This window comes from Thermobia domestica, chromosome 1, assembly GCF_964235325.1.
Source record: "Thermobia domestica chromosome 1, izTheDome1.hap1.1, whole genome shotgun sequence".
Classification (NCBI taxonomy): domain Eukaryota; kingdom Metazoa; phylum Arthropoda; class Insecta; order Zygentoma; family Lepismatidae; genus Thermobia; species Thermobia domestica.
In genome coordinates, this window is record NC_137454.1 from 29087479 (window position 1) to 29100108 (window position 12630).

A 12630-nucleotide genomic window follows, 5' to 3' on the forward strand; every position below is an offset into this window, starting at 1 on the left:
TTCTGACTCGCCTAAACGATGTAACCCCCATTCTCTGAGGGAGTGGGATACGCCCACTGCGCGGCCGGACCGAAGTCCTGAGTGCCTACCAGTTGACCTACTGGTTGAGGCAGACTGCTAGCGAATCAGTCCTACTATGCTCTGCAGGCATGGCGCCCGAGCGTTATAAGGCAAGCTCACCTCCCGCCCGTGTTCACCGTTACCCAGATTCCTGGGATTGGATCCCACAAGCTACCGAATCCCACGGTATGACCACAGCCCGACAGAGTCCAACCAAATCCGGGGCCCCAGGCAATGCCCGAGGGGGCTTGTTCAATGCCGGCCCTGCCTGCCTCGTTCAACTGGCAACCGCCTTGTCGTGTAGAGGTACCACGCACACGTCGAGATACTCCCGTATCTCATCCCGGACCAAATGGTACGTGTTAAGTCACCATTTGAGTTTGGTGCCAGCCCATACCCACAGAATTTCCTCCCTTTAGCAGGATCAAAACCGTTACCCAGATTCCTGGGATTGGGCCCTCCCCACCTCCGTTTGGTCTCCCCGCAGGCAAGAATCCGACACCCCCCCGGTAGGGTCGTGCAAGCAATACTGTACTTCCTCTAATTACGGTAGAGGTACACCGTACATTACCAGAACCAATGACTGATGTAGACCGTTTGCTGAAAGGCAGACATTGTCATTTGGGAGCCGTGTCTCCCCTGGTAGGCCCGCTCAAACAATACGGGGCTGCCTATCTTTTACGTGTTTAGGTACCACGTACACGTTTTAGCTAAGCTACTTGTCCGAATCCCAATGGTACGTGTAACCCACCATTAGAAGGGACACCCACACCCTTCCTTCCTTAGGGCCGTTCGAACAATACGGAACCACCTCTAATTACGGTAGAGGTACACCGTATATTACCAGACCCAATGGCTGATGTAGACTGTCTACCTTTAAAGACAATGGTCATTTAAGAGCGGCGGCTCCTCTACTAGGGCCGTGTATTGCTCACTTCCTCAGCGCTCCTGAGGTACGAGTATGAGTTAGGATACTAAGTATCCCATCTCGGACCCAAGAGAACGCATTACACTCTCCTTGAGGGCAGTACCTACATCATCCTCCCGGTAGGGCGCTGGATCCGCCGACACTCTTGGACACATCAGCTACCCACTCTTTTTTAGCGTGTTAGGGTACCACGCAGCCTTCTCTCCCAGACCCAAGGTACGGCCTAGTTGTCCATTTCAGGGGATACCTGCATAGACACCTGGATCAGCGCTAGTAACTGCTGTTAGTGTACAGAAAAGTTTCGTGTAAGTTGGGTTGCATCTGTCCAGGCGTTTTACAAAGTGCAAATTATCTGGACCCCAAGGAATGGAATTAGAACACTTAGGAGGGAGATACTTTTGCTGGTGACTGTACATTTAAAAGAATAATATCACACCAGCGACCCTTAAGAGTAATAAAAGAAAGTCTATTGGTAATAAATTCAACGCGCTTAGTTGCTGATACTCTTCGTTTGTGAACGAAAAACCCTGTTCCTAATTGGTGAATTTTATTTCCTTCCCCGTAAAAGAACATAAAATTTCCGGAATTCACAGATCCATTTCCTTCCAACCTAACTTAATGAACTCCTACTAGGTCCATCCTGTATTCCTCTAGCTCATTCGTTACGTTTTTTAATGCGCCTGCCCTATAAAGACTTCTAATATTCCATGTTCGAAATCTCATGTCCATTTTCTTTTGCTAGGGACGTGCAAAGTTATCAGTTCCGGTCCAAGGCTTCTGTGAGTGTTTCTGAACACATACGTACCAAATTTCACAAAATTAAATCCCCACGTTAAGCGGGTTTGCATATCCAGGCTCCTAACTATGAAAACATTTACGCTCAGTCCAACCTCAATCATTTCACGAATTCAACCTGTTTTACGTATGTTATTAGGACATAATATCGATTGTGATTTATTCTAAAAACACTTTTATACATTGCAAGAGCTGTAACGTCCAAATATTTACTGAGAACTCATAGTCGTATCGGAATAAACAAAAGCGAGTATGGAACAGTAAACTGCTTTCACAAAAGGAAAAAGAATAGGTGCAAAAAGGCCTGCAAAACGGTCGAGTGGTTTGCATCGATACACTATCAATCACATGTTTGTGAATTCAAACCCTGTAGCAAGTTGTTTCTTTTTTAAGTGTCTTCCTATTTTCATCCGGAGGCTGAAAATATTTCTTTGAGTAACTCATTGAAAACTTCTTTTGTTTCAAATTCGATTAGAACGGAACGTTATATGAATTGCGAATCTTAAATCCATAGCTAAAAAAAATGAAGTATACTCACTACTCCATTATCCTGTGATTTGTAACGAAAAACTATTTATAAACAGTGGTGACTTCAGAAAATTATTCTCGGGGGGAATTTCAATATGCGGGTGGAGGGCAAACATTGGTAGTCCACATTGAGCACGATCGAATATATGGTCCTGAAGGCGGAAATTTCTTAGCTCGAGAGGGGTCTCAAATTCTCCCTCAGATCACGTCCTGAAAGCATCATTGCTTAAAAGCTTTTCGTAACAAATATAATATTACACTTGTTTCTCGTTCTACATTTAGAATTGGTAAAATCATAACTTATAGAGGATTATAATAAAAGCATAAAAATTACAATACCGATCATGTATAAATTATCCTGTAAGTTACCAACTTTGGGTCAGATTAAAACTCAAATATTTGTTTTCGGATTGCACTTAGAAGTAAGTCCTCTCTATATAATCCTGATTGGAAAGCCATGTTAAACACTAATTAATTAATCACTATTTATACGAATATTTTTTTTATTTTACTATTTTTACTATTCAATATTATATACACTTCATTTCCAAAATCAAAATCTCGAAAATGTATATTGTACGAGTGCAGACTCGCAAATAAATGATTATTTATCATATATATTGGTCTCTATTTGAATTCTATTTAATCGAATCCGACAAGAACACAGACAGAAATATCGAGAACAGTTGACAAAAAAGAGAGAGAAAAACGTTGTACCCGGCGGGGACTCGAAGTAAGTTCGAATGGTTCTTTATAAGCGAACGCCTTAGACCACTCGGCTATGGTAACAGCTAGTGATTGAAGCAAAGGCTTCGAGTAGTAGTTCTTATTACAGAATAACATTTTTTCTATTGCCTAAAATTTAAACCTAATTTACTTTGATATAATATATCTATTAATTTGTTTCATGAACGTTTTCGTTACTTAGATGAATGATGTATGTTGTTGATATAGATTTTATTACACATTCTTTCGTAAATATTATAGAGAGTATCAGGGTTATTTATGATCTTTTATGGAAATTGACTGGCGCATGCGCAGTACACAGACAGTTCAATTGGAAGGCGAGGAATGAAACGCTTACACACTGTTACAATGTTTCCCTCGCAAGCATTAGTTCCCAACCGAGGGACGGCGGGACGCACTTCCTCCTCCTGGGGTGGTGTGAAGGATTTACGAAGTCCCTTCGTTGTCTTATATTTCTTGAATGATTATACACAATATCCAGTCACATCTTCTACACATTTGGAAGTGACAAATCGTAGTATAAATAAACCGTCCTCCACATACGGTGATTGTTGCTTTTCCAAGATTATAAACTGAAACACTTTTTATTTCAATAGAATATAAAAGTTTCAATGGGAGGGGTTACAACCCCCTCAACCCCCTGGGTCTTCGATATGTCACCGCCTAAACTGTAACTTTCAAGTTAGAATCGAAAAATGGAGACATGTGACCTACTAAATATATTTTTAGCTAATTATACATTTTCATAAATAAAATATCCACAATTACAATGACAGTAAATGCTAAGTAATTATTGTAAATCTTTGTACTTTTATTTTCTCTCTTTCTTCTCAAGTGAGCTTGAAAAATGTAAAAATGGGAGGTTAAGAACTTCAAATATTACGTATATTTTAGCGTATTACGAAATTATATTTAATAGAATCCGGTAGGATCACAAACAGAAACGTCAAGAAGAGGTAAAATCAAATTGTACTGTGGTGGGATTCGAACTACTCTTGAACGGTGCCTCAGAATCTCTAACCGAATGCCTTAGTCCACTGAATATATTTATTGTACTCTGTCACTAATATTACATAGCAAAATTACATGGAGACAATATAGGCGTAATCTAGGACCGACCACTGGGAAGAGAGTCCAAGATGTGATTCTGAGCAAACCTACTCCGCTGTACGATGATAATGGTTATGCATAACAAGGAAAATGTTCACAAGCACAATTCATGTCCTCAGGGTCTTTCCCGACAGGTGGGACAGAGCTGCTTGCAAAAAACCACTGAAAGATTGTCTTTCAAGATCGACTGAAAAATATTTGCGGCGTTCCCGTTGTAGAAAGTCGAAATATAAGCATTCATCATTCCACGGCATGGAATGATGAACATATAACAATGTGGTACCAACTAACCAGAGGACCGTATTATGTTTGGTTTTTGGGTAATACTGAAATGCAGGAAAGAATAGGAGATCGACTGTAAATAAAGAAACAGGTGTACGGCAGATCAAGCTCAACATACGAAGGAGGAGGTTCCAAATAATATCGGCACCTGAACATGACATGTAGCGATGAGATAGTGTGTCGGAGTGGCCACAATATTTGCAGGTGAGGGTTGTGGTACGTCCAATGCGCAGAAGTCGTTCTTGTGTGGCAGGCAGTTGATGAACGATGGTCGTCCATACCGCTTGTGTGTGCAAAGGGAGGACATTGGTTCTTAGATTTTGCCAAATATGGCGCCATTGTTTATTGGGGAACATATCCTGTACCCGGACTCTCACATCTACAAGTGACGCTCTCCACAATTGCTGGTATAAGGTTTGGTGAGTATATGTAGTAGGGGAAGCAAGCGCACCAGAATATGTCCATGCTTGAACAAGATTGGTGACATAGGTAGGACATAATTTGCCAAATCTGCAGAAAGGTGGATTCCTTGGTTGGGAGTATTCGGGCCAGAAACATTCGATCCACACCCGTGTATAGTCCATGTGGGGCTCAACGTCTTGATACGCATCTAGCATGTATAAAACTTGACTTTTAAGACGAATATTTACGAGTCCAAGGCCCCCTTCGCTGCGAGGAAGATAAATAGTGTTGTGGCGGAGGCGGAAGTAGTAGCCCCGCCAAAGAAACCACATAAATACAGATTCAATTTGGCGAGCGTAAACAGAAGGGAGGGGAAAGATACGCGCGTAGTACCAAAGTTTAGCAGCAACATACTGGTTAAGATATTGGACCTTATGTATGATATGCAGACCTCGGAACCGTTGTAAGTATAGCAGCTGCTTAATCTGAAGAACTATAGGACGCCAGACAGCATCCATTTGTTTGCGTACATCGCTATGAAAAGTTATGCCGAGTACTGTTAAAACATCAACCGTGGGAATGTGAGAGCGTGAATCAGGTAAAGAGGGTAGGGAGAATCCGTGAAATGACAGGAGTTTGGTCTTGTGTTTATTGTATGCCAAGCCGGAGCACTGGGTGAACTCGTCAGTTATGCGGATGGCGGTGAGCATATCTTTGGGCGTAGTTCCTATTAAGGTTACGTCATCCGCAAATCCGAAGACGTGTAATTGATGGTATTCCGGTATACCGGGAGAGGTAATGTTAGCCAGAGCCCGGAGATAGGTATCTAGAACTATCACAAAGAGGCTCGTCGAGATGCTATCACCTTGCCGTAATCCGCGTTGCAGAGCAAATATGTCAGAAAGATGACCGTTGATCTGTACTCGACATTGGGCCGATTGGTATAGTTGTCTTATGACTTGTTGAAATTCAGGAGGAAATCCCCAAGCGTCTAAAGTTTGAAGAAGAAACCCGTGATCAACGCAGTCATATGCGGAAGAAAAATCTATGCCAAGGACCCCCGCTTTAATGCGCCGAGTTTGCACGTACGCTATAAAATCCCGTAACGAACGTAACACATAATAGATGTTATATTTGGGGTGGGTGGCTGCCTGATATGGACTAATATACTTTTGCAATATGGGTTTTAAACGTGCCGTCAGAATTTTGGTAAAAAGTTTCAAATCGGTAGGCAGTAAAGTGATGGGTCGGTACTCCTGTACAGTCTGGGAAGTGGCGGATTTCGGGATAAAGATTGTGATTCCGACGTTACCGCGGATGGGGCCTCCCTGTAAATATGTATTAAATAACTTGACTAGGGTATCGGAAAGAAAAGTCCAGTATTGTTTATAGAACGCGTACGGCAGACCTTCATATCCTGGCGCGCCCTTTCCTTTTGTTGCCTGGAGGGCCATCCATATTTCCTGAGAAGTTATGGGGCGCATGAGATCACGACCCTCTTCCTCCGTAATCAGTTTGGGAATAATCGACAAAAACTGAGTTGTAACATTGGTGTCAGAAGGTCGGGGTTGTACTAATTTATGGTAATGCTCACGGAAAACATTTAGGATCTGAATCGAATCACTAGTCATATCACCATTCGGGAGTCGGAAAGCTACTATTGTAGCCTGTTTCCGCCGGTGCAATAGACGTGCAACGTCGTAAATAGTGACAGTTTCCTGGGCAAGCCTATAATATGTGGTCTCATTAATAAAAGAAGGCATGAGTGTGGGAGCCTGGAGATTTTGGAGTCGTAGTTTGAGCTGTTGCACTGTGCGTTTATTCTGTAGTGAGGGGGCCGCACACCATGCCTGACGCAATGCTTCATAGAGGAATTCAAACATCAACTGCCGATCGTGTCGTGTTTCGTGTCCTTTACCTTGGAAGAACCGAGCGATCTTAGGTTTAAGAAATGTCGTCCACCAAGAGGCGAGATCTGGAAAATATTGTTGCATCCTTTCCCAATATGAATATTGTTGTTTCAGTTCCTCCCGATAACCGTCGTGGTGAAGTAAGGATGTATTTAACTTCCAGTATCCTCGCCTGCTAAGGGCTGGCAAGGGTTGATCTGTTTTTATGTGGAGCTTGATCGCTGCATGATCGCTGAAAGATGGTATAATAGTCTGTACGTCAATAATAGTGTGAAATAAGTCAGGAGTGACGTATATTTTGTCAATCCTACTTTTCGAATGTGAAGTACAATGGGTATAGGTCCTCGGTGAATTGGAAACAATGACTACATCCCGTAAGTGATAAGCCCGCAAAAATTCCAAAAATGCGGGACAAGGGGGGGTGGGCGGAATTGAATCTGCACTGGTTTCAGTGGTATTCCAATCAGCCATGATTACCATACGAGAAATATTAGGAGGCAGGAATTGTGGCAAACTTTGGCCATAAAATTCAGCCCGTTCCTTCTTAGCTGTATAGCCAGAAGGAGCATATAGTCCGACGACCAGGTGCCCCTGTATGACACAATGAATAATACGTCCGTCAGGGGAGAGAGTAAGATTGGTATGCCCCAATCCTTTTCGGATAAACATCCCTACTCCAGTGGTGGGTCCTAAATTAGCAAACACATCATAGTCCATCATATTGTGAAATGAATCATGTATAAGTTCTTGCACACAAACTACATCCGGTTTATGACATACGAGAAATTGGTTTAAATATGCTTTTTTATCGTCACTACTTGCGCGATTTAAATTTATCGTGAGAAAGGATAAAGAGTTTATCACAGTCATATAGAGGAAAATTTCGTAGTATAACACTTCTGTGCAATGTCGATATCTACGTAAGTTTACGCTACTCAAAGTTAATATGAGTCTTAAAACTAAGAAGTGAAGCAAAAAATAACTTACAAAATCCATGATAGATGTTTATGAATATAAGTGCTGCAGGTGAAATTATAACCATACGGCTATGGTAGATTTAAACACAACTAACACTCAAGGATTTCCTGTTTGTATACGTGATAAATACCGCTGTTCCACTCTGCACTCTTGCACTATTAGAATCGGAGGGCACTTGTGTTGTACACACGTGACGTAGAGAAAAAAAAACAAACCAACGGAGGCACACACCACACTACTTGGGGTGAATTCGTATCCATTGACCTTGAAGACCAATACCTTATGTATCTGTTTCAAACACCTGCTGTGGGCGAGTCCGTGGGTCTCGATCGCAAGACAGAGAGACTTGGCTGCCTTCCAAGTGAGAATTCAGTTCTTCCTTCCGGGATAGTTTGCGTCTTTTTTGTTTAGAGATAACATCGCTAAATTTAATTCCTTGTGTCTCATGCTGGAGAAACTCGCTTTCAAAGGGTTCAAGATGCTCTTCCTGTGTCTCTTTCGGGATCTCGCTATCCTCAACTGGTGAGGGATGTGGTTCAACCTCCATGTTGTGTGAGGTGATATGCTGCTCTACTCGTATGCCGGAGGCCTCCGATGTAGGCGATAAAGGCACTCGTTTACTGGGAAGTTGGGTATCGTCCTTTGCTTTCTCAAGAGACGTTATTGAAAGTGCAGGGAACTCCTTTGGGTCCGGAACCGAGGGTCGATGCTCAAGATCATCTTCTTGGTTACCAGATTTCGTAGAAATGACAGGTGGGGCTAATTTGTAGGATGTCTTAGGAGTCACTTTTCCGAGTTCTGTCATGCGAGGAATTGACGGAGAAGTGGTCGGGATTACACTCGTTGCCCCTCGGGGTTGAGCCCCCCGTTTCAGTACACAGTTCGCTACGGTATGCATAGAGCTTTGGCATCGGAAACATGTAATCGGTTGTCCACTGTATGATACTCCTACTTTATAACCATGGACTAGAAGTCGGGATGGCACATGAGATGTCAGTTTAATATGTACATGGCGAGTTCCAGTTTTAATACCAGGGGGATAAGGAGGGGCCCATTCCTGATCTTCTATTTTAATCACTGAACCATATGCACTAAGAGCCTCACTCAATAAGTTGTTCGGTGCCTCGATAGGATACTCAAACACACGAAGGAGGGTAGTCGGATCTGCTGCGGAAATAATTCGAACAAAACTCACTTCCTTATTTGAATGAGTGAATGGTACCTCACTAGGGGCATGAGCTGCAAAGTCATCGTATTCCTGTTGCGTTTTGAATTTTAGAAAAATACAAAAATTTTCACTATTTAACTGCATGGCACTGATATGATCAAAAATACCTGGGAAAGTGGAGTTCATCCAATGGTAGATTTCCAAGGGGACTGGTCGAACTGCACGGAACTTCTTGTCAAATTCTAGTTTAAATTGAAGATCTTTTTTTATATTCCATATTCACGTTTGCACTGATACACCGACACTACGCCGAAACGGCAATAATTGAGAGTACGGAGTATAACTCCTACTTCAGTAGTTTTGCTTTGATATAGTAATCAGAGCTATGAAATACACTTAACGTATATATGGTCTACGATACTATAGGCTATAGTACACTGTGGAAGCACCAGAGCACCCGTGTTGACTCGACGGCGGCTTGATGCGAACTGAGTCCACTCGGCTAATGTGACAAGTTGAAAATATAGTAAGCATGTTTCATATTCAATCTTTTGTTACCGTATGAAATTTATTTTGTATTCTCTGAAGTTTAAGCCTATTTTGGCCTGATTAATAGTCTGTTGAAATTGTTTTATGTTTACGGTATTCTTTACTTTGACGAATGATGTTGTTAATATAGGTTCTATTACGTATTCGTTCATAAATATTACAGCAATTGTCAGGATTATTTATGATCTTTCATGAAAATTGACTGGTGCATGCGCAGTAGAAACACAAAGATGCACTTTACCGACATTTGTCATACACGCCAGAACGCAAATTTCTAATAGGTTCTCAAAATGCCTCGCTCTAAAGGCTGTGGAGAACTGTCTGTTGCTCTGAGAGGAGAAATCATAGGCCGAGCAAAAATGGGACAAACTGTGCCTCAGATTGCTAGAGATCTGGGATGTGACAAGAAAACGGTCAAGAAATGGGTTCAGCGACATGAAGAAGGTGTGAATGGTTCAGGTCTCGGTCAAGAAGTGGAAGGCCAAAAGTGACAACTTCAGCTCAAGATCAAGCTTTAGTTACAGAAGTAATCAACAGACCTCTATGCCACACGTCAATCCTCTTGGACAAAGCCAGAGAATATAATTGTTCTCACGAAACAATAAGAAGAAGATTATTGGGGGCTGGTCTACACTGTTCAAGACCCGCTAGGAAGACTCTCCTGACGGAAACTCACAAGGCCAGACGAATGGAATGGGCACAGAATAACATAACCCAATCTCAGTCATATTGGGACTTAGTCATCTGGACCGACGAGAAGGTTTTCAAGTCTAACCAACAATTCAGAGCAGTGGCGGCGATTGGACGTTAAAAGTGGGGGGGGGCAAGACATGATTTGAATATTTGTATATCAATGTTAATATTCAAATTTCCCTGGTTGAAACTATATACATTAATAGGCCATTTCAGAAAAGTGGGGGGACAACTGCCCCCCTTTGCCCCCCTAATCGCCGCCCATGATTCAGAGTTATATTGTATAGACCGCGCGGAACCAGGTATGCTGAACAAAATATTATCAGAACTTCTTGTTCAGGACGAATATCAGCACACTTTTGGGGATACATCACGGCTGCTGGTCCTGGAGATTTAGTTGCGGTGCCTGAGAGAATGAACAGCAGTGTTTACATTAATATCCTCGAAAATACGTTGTTACCGTCCTTAGAAAGAAACTTCCCCGAACAGGAAGAATATATATTTATGCATGACAACAGTGCTGTTCACACTTCCCGGCAAACACGAGAGTGGCTAAATGAACATCCAGAGTTAATTTGTATTGAGTGGCCCCCTCTATCCCCAGATTTGAACCCAAATGAACATCTGTGGGCCTACATGGTGCAAGAATGGGAAGAGAGACGTGAAGACAGAGACCAAACGTTTCTTCAAAATCATGTTATGGAACTGTGGCAACATTTTCGTGACACACCGTCGTATTGCTCGAGACTTGTATCTAGTATCCCCTACAGACTTCAAGAAGTTACTGACTCTGGAGGTGACTACACGAAGTTACTGACTCTGGAGGTGACTATACGAAGTACTAGTGTGTTATTTTCTGTGTAAACATTTATTTAAGTTTCATTTATTTATTATATTCTTTTCAAGAGCAATACTTTCGTTCTTCATTCTTTTCCTTTGCTTGTTTACTTATTAGTTCGTTAAAACGTAAAGGAAGAGTAGTATATCTTCAAAAAGTATTTGTGAATTTACTTTGAACGTTTCTAAGAATACATTTACTTTTTTTCCTTACTCTATATCATGCCCAATATTACTTTCATTTCAGTTAATTAATAACTTTATTTCACATCTCGGATAAAAGTATTATTGCCTTTTTAACGATATTTTTCCTTTTGATTGTGTAATTTCTAGTTTCATTGAATTATCTCAATTCTAATGAATAAATCACATTTTGTTTATTGTCCCTTCCTTAGCTAAGTTCGAATTCGAGAACAATTTGGTGTAATATACGTTCTTTATTCTTCATATTGTGCAGTAATGACAATATTAATTATTTTTCATGAGTCCAGTTGATTAGTGAGAACTTGGACAAACATTAACGTGGTGATTCTTTACGCAATGACAAGCGTAAAATACATTTTAGCTATTCTTTATACTTCATAGCGATGAAACATTCTAAAAGTCTGTTAGCGTTTCCTTCCTCGCCTTCCAATTGAACTGTCTGTGTACTGCGCATGCGCCAGTCAATTTCCATGAAAGATCATAAATAACCCTGATACTTTCTATAATATTTACGAAAGAATGTGTAATATAATCTATATCAACAACATACATCATTCATCTAAGTAACGAAAACGTTCATGAAACAAATTAATAGATATATTATATCAAAGTAAATTAGGTTTAAATTTTAGGCAATAGAAAAAATGTTATTCTGTAATAAGAACTACTACTCGAAGCCTTTGCTACAATCACTAGTTGTTACCATAGCCGAGTGGTCTAAGGCGTTCGACTTGTAAAGAACCATTCGAACTTAGTTCCAGTCCCCGCCGGGTACAATGTCTTTTTCTCTCTTTTTTTTCACCTGTTCTCGATGTTTCTGTCTGTATTCTTGTCGGATTCGATTAAATAGAATTCAAATAGAGACCAATATATATGATAAATAATCATTTATTTGCGAGTCTGCACTCGTACAATATACATTTTCGAGATTTTGATTTTGGAAATGAAGTGTATATAATATTGAATAGTAAAAATAGTAAAATAAAAAAATATTCGTATAAATAGTGATTAATTAATTAGTGTTAAACATGGCTTTCCAATCAGGATTATATAGAGAGGACTTACTTCTAAGTGCAATCCGAAAACAAATATTTGAGTTTTAATCTGACCCAAAGTTGGTAACTTACAGGATAATTTATACATGATCGGTATTGTAATTTTTATGCTTTTATTATAATCCTCTATAAGTTATGATTTTACCAATTCTAAATGTAGAACGAGAAACAAGTGTAATATTATATTTGTTACGAAAAGCTTTTAAGCAATGATGCTTTCAGGACGTGATCTGAGGGAGAATTTGAGACCCCTCTCGAGCTAAGAAATTTCCGCCTTCAGGACCATATATTCGATCGTGCTCAATGTGGACTACCAATGTTTGTCCTCCACCCGCATATTGAAATTCCCCCCGAGAATAATTTTCTGAAGTCACCACTGTTTAT

The 12630-nt window shown here is 40.8% G+C and overlaps 1 protein-coding gene across 2 annotated transcripts in view; it reads right to left on the bottom strand.

Moving 5' to 3' along the window:
- Nucleotides 1-12630, bottom strand: part of LOC145684067 (uncharacterized) — a 457866-nt gene that overhangs the window by 207918 nt on the left and 237318 nt on the right. Inside the window, exon 1 of one of the 2 annotated variants that reach the window (XM_081755926.1) lies at nucleotides 7750-8083. The exons of the other annotated variant lie outside the window; for it this stretch is intronic. The gene's annotated coding sequence lies outside the window, so the exon portion shown is untranslated. Of the gene's footprint in view, nucleotides 1-7749; nucleotides 8084-12630 lie in introns of those variants that run through there. 2 annotated transcript variants of the gene reach the window in all.